At 56.2% G+C, this 15,142-nt stretch overlaps 1 long non-coding RNA gene across 1 annotated transcript; it reads left to right on the top strand.

The window, feature by feature from the left end:
- Nucleotides 1–1,953: 1,953 nt before the first annotated feature.
- Nucleotides 1,954–4,206, top strand: LOC144300759 (uncharacterized). Its single transcript, XR_013367540.1, has 3 exons — nucleotides 1,954–2,074; nucleotides 3,124–3,183; nucleotides 4,075–4,206. It is a non-coding gene; the product is annotated as an uncharacterized LOC144300759 (long non-coding RNA).
- The last annotated feature ends 10,936 nt before the right edge of the window (nucleotides 4,207–15,142 follow it).

Here is a 15,142-nt window from a genome sequence, read left to right as displayed (position 1 = left end):
TCTGCAGACGGCCTGGGCGCTTCTCCACTCCGCTACTACCTAGCTAGCCGTGTGACCTTGTGCATGCTACATAACCCCTGTAGGCCTCATTTACCCATTTGGGGAATGGGGATCCTTAGAGCATGTACATCACAGATATCATACACAATGTCATGTATAAAATGCTTAGGGCGGTGCTGGCACCTGAAAAGTGCTGTTTAATTGTTGTCAGTCACCATTTTTTAAATTTATTGGTGTCAACCAGAAAAAACGAGATGAGAAAATGGCATTGTTGGAACCGACCCTCAATTATATACAAGGAACAACATACGGAGGCCACAGAATCGACGTGCCCAAGGTTCCAGGCCTGGTAGTTGGCAGACCCAAGGCCAGACTCAACCCTCAATCACTTGCGTCCAGCAGGCTCAGTTCTGGAAAATCATTCCAGCTCCTTCTCTGCGCTGCCCAACCCTATCTTGGTTGCTCTGCCCACAGGAAGGCTCCGTGGGCAGCTGACAGCATCTCTGGGCTGGGCACGGTAATTTTAGGACCATGCCTTCTCCACGGGCCAAGTCTCAATTCCTAAAGCCCTCCTTTCCAGGTAGATGACCCATTGCTTCTTGGAATTCTGTGAACACCTGTTTCCGTCTGCTGATTTTATTGCAGTGTTTTGGGGGTTGGGGCCTGGTTACAAATATCATCTCATCATCAAGGTGGTATCTCCCATGAGGATGGAAAAAAAAAAAAAAAGCTGCTCTCAGGGGCTGGCGAAGCATCATCCTTGAGCATCGTCCTTCCGGGGGCAGGAAGTTGCCACTGAGCAACCTGGTCTGGGGAAGGCATTTTGGAAGCATGAGGATGCAGGTCCTGATGAGGATCTCACGTGCTCTCCGTGGTGTTTGTACAGACAGCACCCGGCACCACGTGACACAGGCTTCGTGTTTTCGCAGCACGTGGATGCCACCGGGATGCACAGGGAGTCTTCCTAACTGACGTCTGGCTGCGCAAACCTGATTCCGGGTGTGTGCTGACTGCAGCCCCAGTCCACTGAGTCTTCGCTGTCGGGCAGTGCGTCTCTCTCTGGAACATAAGTGTCCCCTTTCTGTTTTATGAATATGTGTTTTGGGAGAAGGAAGAAAACCACAGATGAGGGTCCCAAGATTGAAATAAACGTGGCATTTGGAAATCTTTGTACAGACGTTACGATTAAGTTTTCTGGGGAGCCCGAATGACTCATAAACAGAGCCCGTACGTGCATGTCTCTGTGTGATTTCACAAGTTCTGGCTCTTTAGACCGTTTTCATTTAAGACTTTATCACTGCTCTGGTTACCTCCGGGTAACCATCCTCTGGGTGAAACCACCTCCATGAACCTGGAAGGCCAGTGAGCGTGTAGGGGGGTAAGGACAACGTGTGTGATGCCAGCGGGGTCCCTGCAGCAGAAGTTATGCTTTGTGCTTTGGTGCCGTCCCTAGTCCTGTGTACCCAGGAGACGGCCCTTGACGAAGGGTGAACAGATGAATGAGTACGTGGAAGATTCATGTAGTGAATGGTGCTGTGAGCACGGCCATGGTTTCTGGTTGTCAGTAGTGTGCATGATACAGGGATCATGGACTGAGTGCGTGAAAGCCTTGTACCAACCCACATGCTGTGTGCCCAGTCATGAGAAATGAGATGAGAAGCATGGGGAAGCTAGATCGTGGCAGGTCTTGTCAAGGGGGCCAGGGAATTAGGGGGTGGGAAGGAAGCTGCTGGGTCCCGTCGGGGCCTCTCCACGTAACGCCCGCCCACAGGAGCCGCTGGGCTGGGGTGCTATCTCCGCTGCACAGCCCAGAAGTCCAGGGCTCAGCGAGGAAATGTCCTCAGGGAGGGAGTAGATGGTGCTGGTGGGCTCCCAGGGCTGTGAGCAAGAGGGAGGTGGCTATGACCTGGCCCTGGGCGTTGGAAGTGTGGCTCCTTGGGTCTCTCTCTGCAGTAGAGTCAGGGGTGAGAATCCTCACCCTGAAGCTCTGGAGAGGTGATGGGCATCTCCTCGGAAAACGTGCAATGTCTTCCCAGGTCCAGAATGCCAGTGATAGCTGGAAGTCCACACGCAGGTGGGTCACGGTCCCTGGTTGACCTTTTAGAAATTCAGTGTCCCCGGAGTGCAGGCATGCGAGCTCTCCCACACCGGGCATCCTCTGGGTGAAACCAGTCATCAGCAGGATTCCCACCTCCGAGCACCGCCGGCGCGAGCGATCATGCCCGCAGACCCCCAGACACACGCGCACACACCACGGCAGGGGTGCCCGCTGTCCAGCGACCGCTGCCCCCAACGAGGGCTTCTCTAAGTCCTCTGCTGAGGAGCTGTCCCAGCAGGAGCCACCAGAGTTTGCAACTGGTCGTGGGGGACCTGGCTCATCTGTGGGAGGCCTTGGCTGACCACACTTGGCCTTGCGTCCGGCAGGCTCAGTTCTGGAAAAACATCTCAAAACGGGACAGACTGCCCTGTGTGAGGTGGGACGTGAAAGAGGGTGCAATCATGTGGTGGGGAGCCCAGCGGAGATGTCCCCGAGACCCTGCAAACCCTCCCCGTTGGTCTCTGTTCCCTGACCGATGGAGGGAGGCACTTGGGTCCCAGGGCGTCCCACGCGGTGGAGGTGAGAGAGGCGACCTGGGGAGGCCACCTGGAGCCCTACGAGAGGGAGCCCCACCGCGACAGTGTCCTAGCGGCAATCTGGGACCTGCGAGGCCGTCAGCTGTGTCCTCCCCTGCCCCCCATCGCCTCCAGCTTCGGTGCCTTGCCGCCCGCTGACCGCTTCTCACGCACACACCCTCCTGCCTTCGCTCGGGGGCTAAGCCGTGTCTTCACCATTCTCTGCAAAACACGCAGTGCGTGTGCGTGTTCGTGTGCCCACGACCAAGGCTCAGCTCGAACCCAAGCCGGGGCTGCAGAGATACCGGTGGGAGCCTGGACTCAAGTCCCCTGGGGGGGAGGCGGTTTCCAAGCACCCAAGTCTCCCTCGGAAAAGGACAAAGCCCGCCCCCCCACTCTCACCTCTCTTGGGGCCTTTTGATCCCTGTTATCTTTTGCTTAAATGAAGGGGCAGCAGAGGAAGAGATTAGTGGGGTATTCATTCGGTCCCTGCGGGGTTTCTGTTGACAGGTAAACAAGGAGAGATCTCTATCACCGCCTGTCACTCATCCGCGGCTCTCAGCTCCCCAGGTACTGAAACCGATCTGGGGAGATTTTCGGCCTTTATCTTTCCCGGGCAGTCGGGTGGGGGGAGAGGAGGCGCCCCGCACCGGGATGTTCCTGGGGGGGCTGCAGGGTGCATCCCACTCTGTCCCACCCGGAGCTACAGTGCCTGGGAACTGCTTCCAGCCCCCAAACCAGGCGGAGGGTCCTCCTGGGGGAGGAGGGGCTGTGATTTCTGGGCCCAGCCCTCAGCCGGTCCATTCCCTGTGCTCCGGGCTCCTCGGCACACCCCTCCCATGCTTTCCCCTGCTACCTGTTCCCAGATGTGCGGCTCCCCAAGCCTCGGCCAGGCCCTTCTCAGGGCTCCTGGCTGGCCTAGCCGAGTGGCTCCTGGATGGAGTCCCTGCGATGTCCCAAATGCCCCTAAATGCTGCCTGTCTGGAAGCCAGCTCTTCCCCACTGGCCCACACCTGCTCCCCCTTCCAAGTGAAGGGCCCACCACCCACCAGCACCCCCTCCCTCCCACCTCCAAGAAACCAGGAGGGGCTCCTGTCCTGCCTCTTCCCCCCAATCCCCTCCAGAGCCCATCAGTTTCATCTTCTTTCCTCTGCCGACTTACGGCCTGTGCTCCCCCTCCACGTCCCTCTGTGGCTCACACCATCCCCTGCTGTCCTGGGCCCACGGCCACCACGGCCTCCCTGCTGCTTGCCGTGTTCTCTCTGCCTGCCCCTTACCTCAGTGGCGTTGCACCTGCAGCTCCTTCTACCTGAATGTCCTTCCTTCCCATACCTGGCTGACTAGCTCCCACTGGCCGTCACATCACCTCCTCCAGGAAGCCTTCTCTGATATGCCCCTGCATCCCATCCCAGCCTCCTTGTCCCCCAGTGACGCTGCACTTTTGCCTTCTGTTCCCTGAAGGGTAGCAGACAAATTCCACCCAACACGAAGTTAATCTAAGTGGGGGCTTACACCGGAGGCCACGGATCTGCTGGTTCTGAGATTTGGAGTAAGGGAGCCCATCACCAGGGTTAATATCACCGCAGCCTACAGGATAACCGTATTTTTAAATTAAACATCTTTTTTAAAAAAGATTTTATTTATTTATTCACGAGAGACACAGAGGCAGAGACACAGGCAGAGGGAGAGGCAGAGTCCATGCGGGGAGCCCGACGTGGGACTCGATCCCAGGACCCCGAGATCACGCCCTGAGCTGAAGGCAGACCCTCAACTGTTGAGCCCCCTCAAGCGCCCCTTAAATTAAACATCTTTTTTTTTTTTAAGATTTTATTTATTTATTCATGAGAGACACATACACACAAAGAGGCAGAGACAGGCAGAGGGAGAAGCAGGCTCCATGCAGGGAGCCCGACATGGGACTCCATCCAAGGTCTCCAGGATCATGCCCTGGGCCCAAGGTGGCGCTAAACCGCAGAGCCACAGGGGCTGCCCCTAAATTAAACATCTTAAATAAATTATGCATTTAAGAGTATAGCTGTGACGCCAGTACAGCGCGTGTAGACCTATGTGTGCTGTTGTTTTATTGTATATTTACATATGCAAAACCAGTTGATTCTAGTCCATCTTTATCACATATATGTTACCAATATACTTAGACACAATATAAATTTTATCTATATAAGAATATACATGTAATACGTGTATGTAATAAAGATGGGCTGCCAGAGGCTCCAGCCTTGAAAAACACAGTTCTGTGGTTTTGTGTTTTTTATTCCAAAACCTCGGGACGGCTGGGTGGCTCCATCCAGGTGAGCATCTGCCTTCAGCTCAGGTCCTGAGATCGAGTGACCCCGGAGTCCTGGGATCGAGTCCCGCATGGGGCTCCCTGCATGAAGCCTGCTTCTCCCTCTGCCTGCTGTGTCTCTGCCTCTCTCTGTGTCTTTCATGAATAAATAAAATATTTTAAAAAACCAAAAAAAAAAAAAAAAGAAAAACAAAAAAACCCCCCAAAAACCTGCATTCATTCCTGTGTAGAGCAGCTCCTCACAGTGGAAGGGGGGGGTTCTGTGCCACCCAGGAAGGTGCCCACAGTCTTCTCGAACCCTGGTGTCAGGTGCACGGGCAGTTTTCGGCGGGCAGTCACAGAATTACATTTCACCCAGTGAGGGAGGCTTTGCCTGATCCCTTTTCTAGCAATTTTTACTTAGACTCTGTCTGTAGGGGAAGCTGGGAGGTACTGTTCCAGCGGCAGGGTGTCACCGGCTGCGCATCACCTGGGAGCTGCCCGAGGGTTGGGGTGGCAGGTGGAGGTGAGGACTCTGCTGTGGGTGCCCGGCTGTGATTGAATGATGCCCGGCCTCCGGCTCCCCGTCCTCGCGGTTCTCCCCACCCCGCAGGGACACGGTGCACGGGGACAGGCGGGCACCCCGTCCTGCTGCTGCAGGGCCCCCCCACACTCAAACACGTACTGAATCAACACAGGCTGGTGGGGGGCCTCCTGCATGCCCCCCCCCACTGGACACCTGGAACACGGAGGTGAACGAGACCCCGCACCTGTGGTCATAGAGACACCGATCGACAGCACTGACCAGACCAACTGTCGTGTGACAAGCGTGCCCAGCAGCGTGCCAGGTGCCCTGGGCATCCAGGGAGAGCTCCCCGGGAGATGAGTCCTCCAGAGGCCTCCCCGGCCCTGGCCTCCACTCGCCCGTGGACAGACCTCTCAGCTTTCCTCCCTGCCCTGTGCCCTCTGAGGACCTGGGGAGGAGGAACCTGTCACCCCTCACAATCCAGCAGGACCCACAGTTGGCTCTGGAGCAGCTTACCGGCCACCCCGAGCCTGCAGGGCAGCTGAGATGCCAAACCATCTGAGCCAGACCCCAAATCCTCTCTCATCCCCCACTCACCCCAGCAGCCGCCGTGGGCGCCGACTAGGAGCCCGGGGTGGTAGCAGGTGCATTCAGCCCTGGGTCTGCCTTCACGGAACTTAGATTTTAGAGAAGGAAGGGAGAGAGGGGGAATCGGACAAATCAGAGATAAGCGCTAGGGAGTCCGTGAAGAGGCGTAAGGGACGTAGAGCAAGTGCGGAGGTTCTCCTGGGTGAGGGGGCCAGGAGAGGGCTCATGGGGCACGTGGCACCTGCTCAGACCAGCTCGGACCAGGGGACAGATGGAACCCACGGGTGCATGAGCGCACGGCCTCCGCAGGGTTTGGTCCTCACGTCCCTCCAGGGCCCGCTCAGCGGCCTCCGATATTCACAGCATGTGGATTCGAATAAGACATCGTCGTACTCCGAATATTGTGAGCCACCTGTGACCCCAACGCCGTCCTCATGCCCAGCGTTCCGAGACGGGTCTGCTGCATTACCGCGATGCTGGCTCCTTAGGGGTCGTTGCTCATAGAACTAACTCCCCCGTGTTCATTCGAATACATCAAATACAGACACTGAACACCCCACAGGAAGGACACCAAAAAATAATTACACTAATAAAAAGAATCCACCTTCCTCCCTCGAGTTTCTTGGAGAGAAGGATGAGCTTATTCAGAGGTTGATGATCCCCAAGAGCAGCAAACTTATGAAACATCCCCATCGAGACAGAACTTACGCCGAGTATGAGAAATAATTTTTCAAGAAGAAAGAAAGGCTTCTCGCCTCGGGCCCTGGGAGGTTTCCGAGGTGACCCCGCCAAAGGCCATCGGTCAGAGCCTATTAGGTGAAATGGATCCTCCGCAGGCCCCAGTAATCCCATCAAAGGGGAGGAGGGTGGGAGGAGCTGGTGTGGCCGCCCCCAGCCGCCAGGCCCCGGAAGGAAGTTTGCTCCCAATGCAAACAGGTTTCCACTCTAGGAGGGATTAAGGGAGCCTCATATTAACCTACAGCTCACACTCACCTGCCCAGGGATGCTCTGATCAGAGGGAGGATGGGCAGCGCCTTGGAGAATATTCCATTGGAGGGGTGGTGGGGGGGGGACATCCCCAGCTTCTTGAGATGCTTCCTCATTACTTTCTTTTAAAAACAATGAAAAAAAAAAAAAACAATGAATTTCCGTGGTGCAAATTGCAAAGGTGGAAAATTCTATAGGACACATGATCTGGTTTCTTCAAAAAATAGTTGTTAAGAGAGAGAAAGAGAAGCATGTGGGTACCATTGTAGATCTAGGAAATATATCTAACCATTTGTTTTAGATTCTTTTTTTTTTAAAGATTTATTTATTTATTCATTCAGAGAGAACCAGAGAGAGGCAGACACAGGCAGAGGGAGAAGCAGGTTCCATGCAGGAAGCCCGATGTGGGATTCGATCCCGGGTCTCCAGGATCACACCCCGGGCTGCAGGTGGTGCTAAATCGCTGCACCACCGGGGCTGCCCTAGATTCTGATTCAAACAAACCAACTATAAAAAAAGACATTGGTGAGATTTTTAATTTTGATTATATTAATAAATTGGTGACATTTTTTTAGGGGGAAAAAAAACCAATGAATTTATTATCAAACAAGGAGATGCGTGTGTGGCCTTTGCTGTGCCAGCCTCCAGAGGGACCAGGACACAAATCTCAAACCACCTCCCCAACCCCGCACCGGCGACAATCAATACCAAGTGAAAATTCGTTCCGAAAATAAATTAGGAAACAAATCCTGTCTGCTGGTTGCTTTTCATTTTTTTAAGCCCAATAAAGTAATTGACTTTTATGTCTCAGTTTCCAGCGCCAGAGAGCTGGGTTCTGGAAGCAATGCTCAATGCTCGGGGTGGCAGGGAGTTCCGAGGGGAGGAGGTGGGGGGAGAGCTATGGGGCAGGGCTCCGGGGCCTTGCTGCTGGGGACTGTGCTTCTCAGGAGGCAGTGACCCGGTTCCAGCCGTGGCTGCCACTCTTCAAGGCAGAGAAGAAGGTTTTTTTTTTTTTTTTTATAAATCTCACCTCCTGAGATGGACAAAGTGAAGGTTCAAACCTGAGGGTGAGCGTAGAGCCAAGCGTGCATGCCCAGAAGTGAGGTCTAGGAACCCTGACTGCTGACTGGGGGGCACCCCCTGCCACCTTCTGTCTGCAGGGCAGCGTGGGGCCTGGCCGGGCAGGGGGACACACTTGGGCTGGGCTGGTTGGCGGGGGTGAGGGCCCAAAGCCGGCGCTCTGGAGGCCGTGCGGGCGGGGAGGTGGCCTACACGAAGACCAGAAGGGACAGCCGCAGCCTGCAGAGTGTCCCCAGCAGCACATGGGGGGCTGCATCTAGCCACGATGCTCAGGAAGGTGGCGGGAGGGGCAGGCAGGGTGGCACCTGGTCCTGGCCAGGGTGCAGCAGCGGGGACCCCGGGCGGCTGAGCCCGACGGCCAGGCCAAGCAGGGATGCGAGCGGCAGGGGTGCGGAGGCTGTGTAGAGCCGGGCAGTGGGCAGGGCAGTGGGCAAGGCAGGGTAAGGCAGGGTGAAGGCAGCAGGGCCGCAGGTGCGCCCAGGGGTGAGACACGGGAAGCTGCTCGGGGAGACCGAGGAGAGGTTTTAGGGGAGAGGAGGCGGGTTGGACAGGTTGGGGTCTGCAGGCCGTGCCTTCCGGAGACTTCTCTGACCAGCCCCCCTGAAGAGCCTCTTGAACTTCCACTCTGAGCTGGGAGTGGAACGAGAGGTGCTTGGCCTCTGCTTTGGCGGAACATTCCAGAAGGCGGGCAGGACGGGGCTGCGGGCAGCAGGAGGGGCTGCAGAGGAAGGCAGGACTGGGATGCGGGGGCACCGGGCCGAGGGAGGGAAGGGCTGCCCCAGGCAGGGGCCGAGGGCCCAGAGGGGCCGGCACCCTGCAGGAGGTGGGACCCTTCCCAGGGAGGCCGGCCAGGCGGGGAGGGGAGCAGGCCAGCGCCTCGCCGCTGACTCCTGACAGGACCTGAGAACCGCCTGTCCACAGCGGGCCTGGCCACATCCTCCTGTTGGATGTCAACACTCCGGCTGCTTCTGGGCAGCTGTGAGGAACGTGTCCCCGCTCAGAGGTCACCTAGTTTCAGGGGAAGCAGATAATTTCATTGATGCATGCTTAATTTAGTCCATTTGCTCTGTGCGAGAAGGATCCGGGGCCACCAGCCTGTCCTGGTGGGGGGATGACTGTGCCCACACAATGCAAATAAAATGCTGAGGGTGTGCGGCCAAGGGCGCTGTGGAGGGCTGCGTGAAGGAGGTGGCCTGATCTCAGGGCCTCCGGTGACACAAAGTGAGACATCAGCCCATCATGTAGCTGAGGTTGTCACAGGTCCGTGGGTGAGGTCGGGGGGAGAGGGGGATTCCGACACCCAGAATCTACAAGGATATAGCACGTGTGGCACCTAAAAGGATTTCGGCACAAATGTGAGTTGGTGACACTCGTTAATGACGAAGGGGACGCTCAAGGGCTGGGTGTCCGCCGTGGCAGATGATCTGCATCACCGAGGCGTGAGGTTGATCCAGCTGCTCCGAGGCTCGTGCTTCCTCTGGCTGCATTCACCCAGCGATGTGGTCCTACTGCGGGGGGCTGTGTTCTCAGGCTGGGGGGCGGGGTGGGGGACAGAGGGGAGGACCTCACTGCCGTCCCCTCTCCCAGCCTCCAGCCCAGAAGCCTGTGGTCCAGCAGGCAGATGCACCGACTCACATGGAGAGGAAGAGCCTGAGGTGTGGGGCCTCTGCATTTCTTCAATGACTCTGTTGGGTTATAATGATCAACATTTGGCTGCTTTTTCAAGTAACAAGAGTTTCCCCAGACAAGGGGCCCAAGGGAGACCCAGGGATCAGGACAAGCAAACTCGCCCACGGGCCTGACGGATGGGTCCCCAGTGTACTTAGACTCTCTGATCCTGGGGCACCTGGGTGGCTCAGCGGTGGGACGGCTGCCTTCTGCTCAGGTTGTGATCCTGGGGTCCTGGGATCGAGTCCTGCATTGGGCTCCTCCAGGGAGCCTGCTTCTCCCTCTGCCTGTGTCTCTGCCTCTCTCTGTGTGTGTCTCTCATGAATAAATAAATAAATCATTAAAAAAAAAAAGAATCTCTGATCCCCAGTCTCCTCTTGGCACACCCCCCTCCACCCCGAGTCTGCTCCTCCCAGTCCCGCAGGGGGAGGCACTCTGCTGGGTGGAATCAAACCCCATTCTGGCAAAGGCAGCTTGCAAATGAACGAGAATTCAACTTTTTAAAAAAAGGAGCCTCCCCCCAAATGCCAAGTCAGCGTTTGCCAAGGCCTGCCTGGCGGTGTAAGTCATCGTAACCCACACAGAGGCCTCAGGAACGCACCCGCACGTCAGGGACATGGGGGGAAGGGTCACAAGAGCTGAACGGGGCACATTTCTCTGTTGCCTGACTTCCTGGAACCTTGAGGATGCAGATGAGCACCGGGACTGCGGGAGGGAGGGGGAAGGCCGAGCACCGTGTGAAGGAGCATCTCTGAGACAAGAGCATCTCCAGAAACACAGGGGGTGGGTGGGGTGGGGTGGGGGGGTTTGGGGACACTCTGCTCCCCCAGGTGCCCTGGACCCTAGGATCGCCCCTCCACGGTTGGGACCCCCGCACTGAGGCCCCTGACTCCTGAGAGCCCCACACCAGCCCCAAGATTCTCGGAGCCCCCCTCCCCTCCTCTGCCCGGGTCCCCAGTGCGAGGTCCTGCTCTGGCCACACTCACGGGCTTATGCTGCCCTCTCGTGGTGCCGCGTTGACACGGCCGCAGGGATGCGGATGCAGAGTCTGTCCCAGGGCTGGAGACGCCCTGATGGGGTGAGATTACCCTTCAGAGCCTCCCTAGGGATGCCCGGGAGACTGCCACCTGCTTGTGCTCCCAATCTCAAAATGATAAGTACGATGCCTTAATTTTGCATCAACTGGGACTGCAAGAACTAAAAGGGTAAATTTTTTCAGGACGCCTGGGTGGCTCAGCGGTTGGCTGTCTTGCCTTTGGCCCAGGGCGGGATCCCGGGATCCTAGGATCCAGTCTGGCATCCAGCTCCCTCTGCCTGTGTCTCTGCCTCCCTGTGTGTCTCTGATGAATAAATAAATAAAATACATTTTTTTAAAAAAAACTAAATTTTTCTTTTTTGCAGTCTTCATTTAAATATTAGTTAACACACTGTTAATATTGGTTTCAGGTGCACCGTATAGTGGTTCGGCAATCCTATACCTTCCTCAGCGCTCCTCACGGCAAGTGCCCCCCTCACTGCCCCCCCAGCACCTGTTTGCCCCATCTCCACCCTTGCCCTCAACCTCCCCTCTGGTGACCCTCAGTGGGCTCTGGAGAGTTCACAGTCTGTGTCTTGGTTCGTGTCTCCCTCTTTTCCTCTCTGCTCATTTGTTTTGCTTCTGAAACTCCACTTACGAGTGAAATCACTTGGCATCTGTCTTTGACTTCATTCTGTCAGCCCCATATACCCTAGTTCCAGCCATACCGTTGCAAATGGCAAGATTTCATTTTTATTTCTAAAATATTTATTTACTTATTTTTTTAAAGATTTTATTTATTTATTCACGAGAGACACAGAGAGAGAGGCAGAGACACAGGCAGAGGGAGAAGCAGGCTCCACGCAGGGAGCCTGACGTGGGACTCGACCCCGGGACTCCAGGGTCACACCCTGGGCCGAAGGCAGATGCTTAACCGCTGAGCCACCCAGGCGCCCCATTTTTTATTTTGCTTTTTTAGTTTTATTTTTATGTCATTTAAATATATATATATTTTATTATTAGTGTATAGTCGGCTACAATGTTGTGTGAGTCTCAGGCGTGCAGCGCGATGACCCGGCAGTTGTATTAACAGGACATTATCCTGAGTACCTCGTGGGCGCCGCAGACGTGCCATTTCCAAATTGCCCGCAAGGAGGCGGCGCTGCTCCCGTAGAGAAGGGCTCATCCGGAGAGGGGGCAGCGGTCCCAGTGAACACGGGGGATTTGGGGGATTTGGGGGATTTGCAGGCTGCAGGTTGACACAACTATTCAACCCTGCTGTGCTGGGCGGGCGCAGGCCCTGCATAAAGCGCAGGCGCGGCCGGGGTCCAATAAAGCTTCCTTTACAAAAGCAGGTGCCTGGTCGGAGTTGGCGCTGACCCCTGGGCCGGGGCAGCCCCTTCAGGTCACAGGTGAGCAGGCCGGCTGGGGAGCGCAGGGGTGGCAGAGAGGGGCCAAGGCTAGGACGTGAGACCCTGACCCAGTGAGAGCAAGGCCAGCTTCCCTGACACCCCCCCACCCCCTCCTGGCTCCTCCCTAAGTCCCCAGGCTGTCACTCCTCAGCTGTGTGTGTGTTTGGGGGGGATGGGGTGAGGGGGGCCTCGGGGAGGGATGACAGGTGGTGCAAAGGGAAGATCCGTGTTCAGTTTGGACACCTCCAGTTCCCCCCCACCCGCCTGAACCCTCACCAGCTCACGTCCACGGGATGGGTCCTGCGGTGGACACTCGGCTCCAGCCCCAGAGGACGGCCCCCCACGGGGCCAGGCCCCTGCAGTCACGCCCCGGGGACCCTGTGCCTCTGACACCTGCTTGCTTCCAGACTCGCTGCGGTCCAGGGCCAGTTTTGTTTCTTGTTTTCAGTTCATTATGGCCTGAGAGTTCTGTAAAATACACTAAATAAGAAAGTTGGAAAATGAGGATGACAAGACACATAACACACGTCATTAGATCCAGCAGATCCGATGACCTGTGTGCTGGCCTTGCCGTGGCCTCGCTGGCTGCTGCTCCTCCGCCGGGAGGCGTGTCCCCTCGGGAGGGGCCACGGGGCATCACGAAGCTCACGGGGACCCTTGGCCCTGCTGGAGCTCTCAGGTCATGCTCTACACGCACAGTAGGGTGAGCAAGGCCCCAGGCTCGGGGCCTCCTGACAGAAGGAGGCTCGTCAAGGGTGGAACCTCTCAGAGGGGCCAGGAGGCCCGCAGGTCCCAGACACCGTCCCAGCCTTAGGGGCCTGGACAAACCCTGGAACCAGAGTTCTGGAAAGAGACAGCTGCAGGGGGCCAGGAAACAGCAGGGGCTGGAGATCGCTGAGGCCAGGAGGCTCCTTGGGGTCAGGGCACGGTGGCTTGGGGTCCCATGACCTCTTGGGGTCCTAGAAACAGCTGACCGGTGTCCGCCGGCCTGGGGCTCCTTGTCTGGACCCTCGACTCAGACCCTGGGATTACTCAGGAGGTGGGGGCAACTCAACTCTGCGTCTCGTCGCTGACAGAGCCTCTCAGGGAGATGCCGCAGAAGCCCAAGAGCTCGGCGTCTCTCCGAGGGGCCCCGGGTGAAGCCAGGCTGGGTTCGTGCAGACGGAGTCAGGGCTCAGGAGCAAGGGCCAACCTAGAAAAGCAAGGGTGGGCAAGACCCATGTCCAGGACCCCATGCTCAACAAAGAGAAGGGGAGGTCCTTCCCTGACCCCTCGGCTCCTGGGGCCCCAGGCCTCCCTTGGCTGGGGCCATGTCCCTCCAGTCCCTGCCTCGTTTCCACCAGCTCCCTTCTCCCTTCTTACAAGGACACCAGCCATATGGGATTAAGGGTCACCCTCGTCCAGTCTGACCTCCTCGTAACTCATCACACCTGCCGTGACCCTATTTCCACATAAGGCCACATCCACAGGTGCCGGGGTTAGGATTTCCACATCTCTTTCTGGGACTTCCACAATTCGACCTGCAACCGGGAGGTTCACGCCTAGATTGCCCCGAGCGAAGTGGGTTCTATGGCCTTGAGCTCGTCCGCCAAACACGCTCCCACACGGCCTGAGGCGCCCCAGTTAGTTTGTGCATCTCTGTTCCCTCCTGGGTCTAAAGAGTATCTAAAAACCCTGCTATTTTTCACTATTATGGGCCGACTTTCCATAGGAAACCACTCAACATCAGTTAATAAGGATATCGCGCTGAAGGCGAGGGCCAGGTCTCGTCCATCACTGGGTCTCCTGTGACACTTTGCAGATACTGGGCCCCACAAGGCCGGTGGGCTCAGCTCTCATCCCCCAGGCTCAGAGGCTGGTTTCTGAAAGTGAGCAGTGGGACGTCTGGGGGGTCAGCAGTGGAGCGTCTGCCTTCGGCTCAGGTTGTGACCCCGGGGTCCTGGGATCGAGTCCCACATTGGGCTCCTGGCATGGAGGCTGCTTCTCCCTCTGCCTGTGTCTCTGCCTCTCTCTCTGGGTCTCTCATGAATAAATCAAGAAAAGAAAAAAGAAAAATAAATAAATCAAGTGAGCAGCAGGAGTGTGGGGGGGGGGTGATCAGAGGCTCCCCGCGATGGGCCTTCCCGAAGTTTCTCTGTCGACCTGTCCCTTTTTCGGCAACTGCTTCACGGCTCCCAGAGTGTCCATCCCTATCGTGATGGAGTATCTGAAATGCGAAGCATCTCAGCTCCTCTCTGTTCTTCATCCTTTGCCGACGAAAGTAGTAACATTTTCGAGGCTTGTAGGGAGATTTGTGACATTTGTGGGTCTGGGACGTGAGAATTAGCTGAGTTCTGCTGAAGAAATCTCGACCGTCTGCTCGAGCTGTTCGGCATAGCGATTTTTCACCTTTTAGACAAGGACTTAGGAAATCACCTTGGGATTCTAAAAGTGTTTCCTGGAAAATACCAGAGATGTTTTGGGATTTCTGCAAGCAACAGATTCCCTGTTAATGTGACTTGCGATATTCTTTTCAGATCAGTGGGATCATTTGTGAGGTTTGGCCAAAGACGCTTGCTGGAGGAAGCGGGAGCAGGCGTAGAGTTTGTAACCCGGACGTGGAACAGGAGCACCCGGCCCTGGTCAGCCTGGCTCTCTGACCCCGGGGGAAGCTCAGTTTTGACCTGTGTGACCTCAGTTTGTTCATCCGTCAAATGGAGGTGGTCATGGCACCGTCTCCCAGCGCTCTCGCATGTGGCTAAATGAGGAAGGGGAGAGAGGGGCATGACATGGAACAGTGTTTTAGAGCAGACTGGAAGGGAAGCCTCGCTCACGACGAAGAAGGGAGGGAGAGAAAGGGGACTTCCATGTGTTTCATAACATTTTGGTCCTTTCATATGAAAAACATTGGAGAAGAATATCGCGGACTTTTTTTTTTTTTTTAATCGCGGACTTTTAAGTAGCCTAATGGAGCTACAATTCACATACCG

This window comes from Canis aureus, chromosome 29 (genome assembly GCF_053574225.1).
Source record: "Canis aureus isolate CA01 chromosome 29, VMU_Caureus_v.1.0, whole genome shotgun sequence".
Classification (NCBI taxonomy): Eukaryota; Metazoa; Chordata; class Mammalia; order Carnivora; family Canidae; genus Canis; species Canis aureus.
Note: the sequence above shows the minus strand (reverse complement) of the source record. Positions and strands in the feature narration are given on the sequence as shown.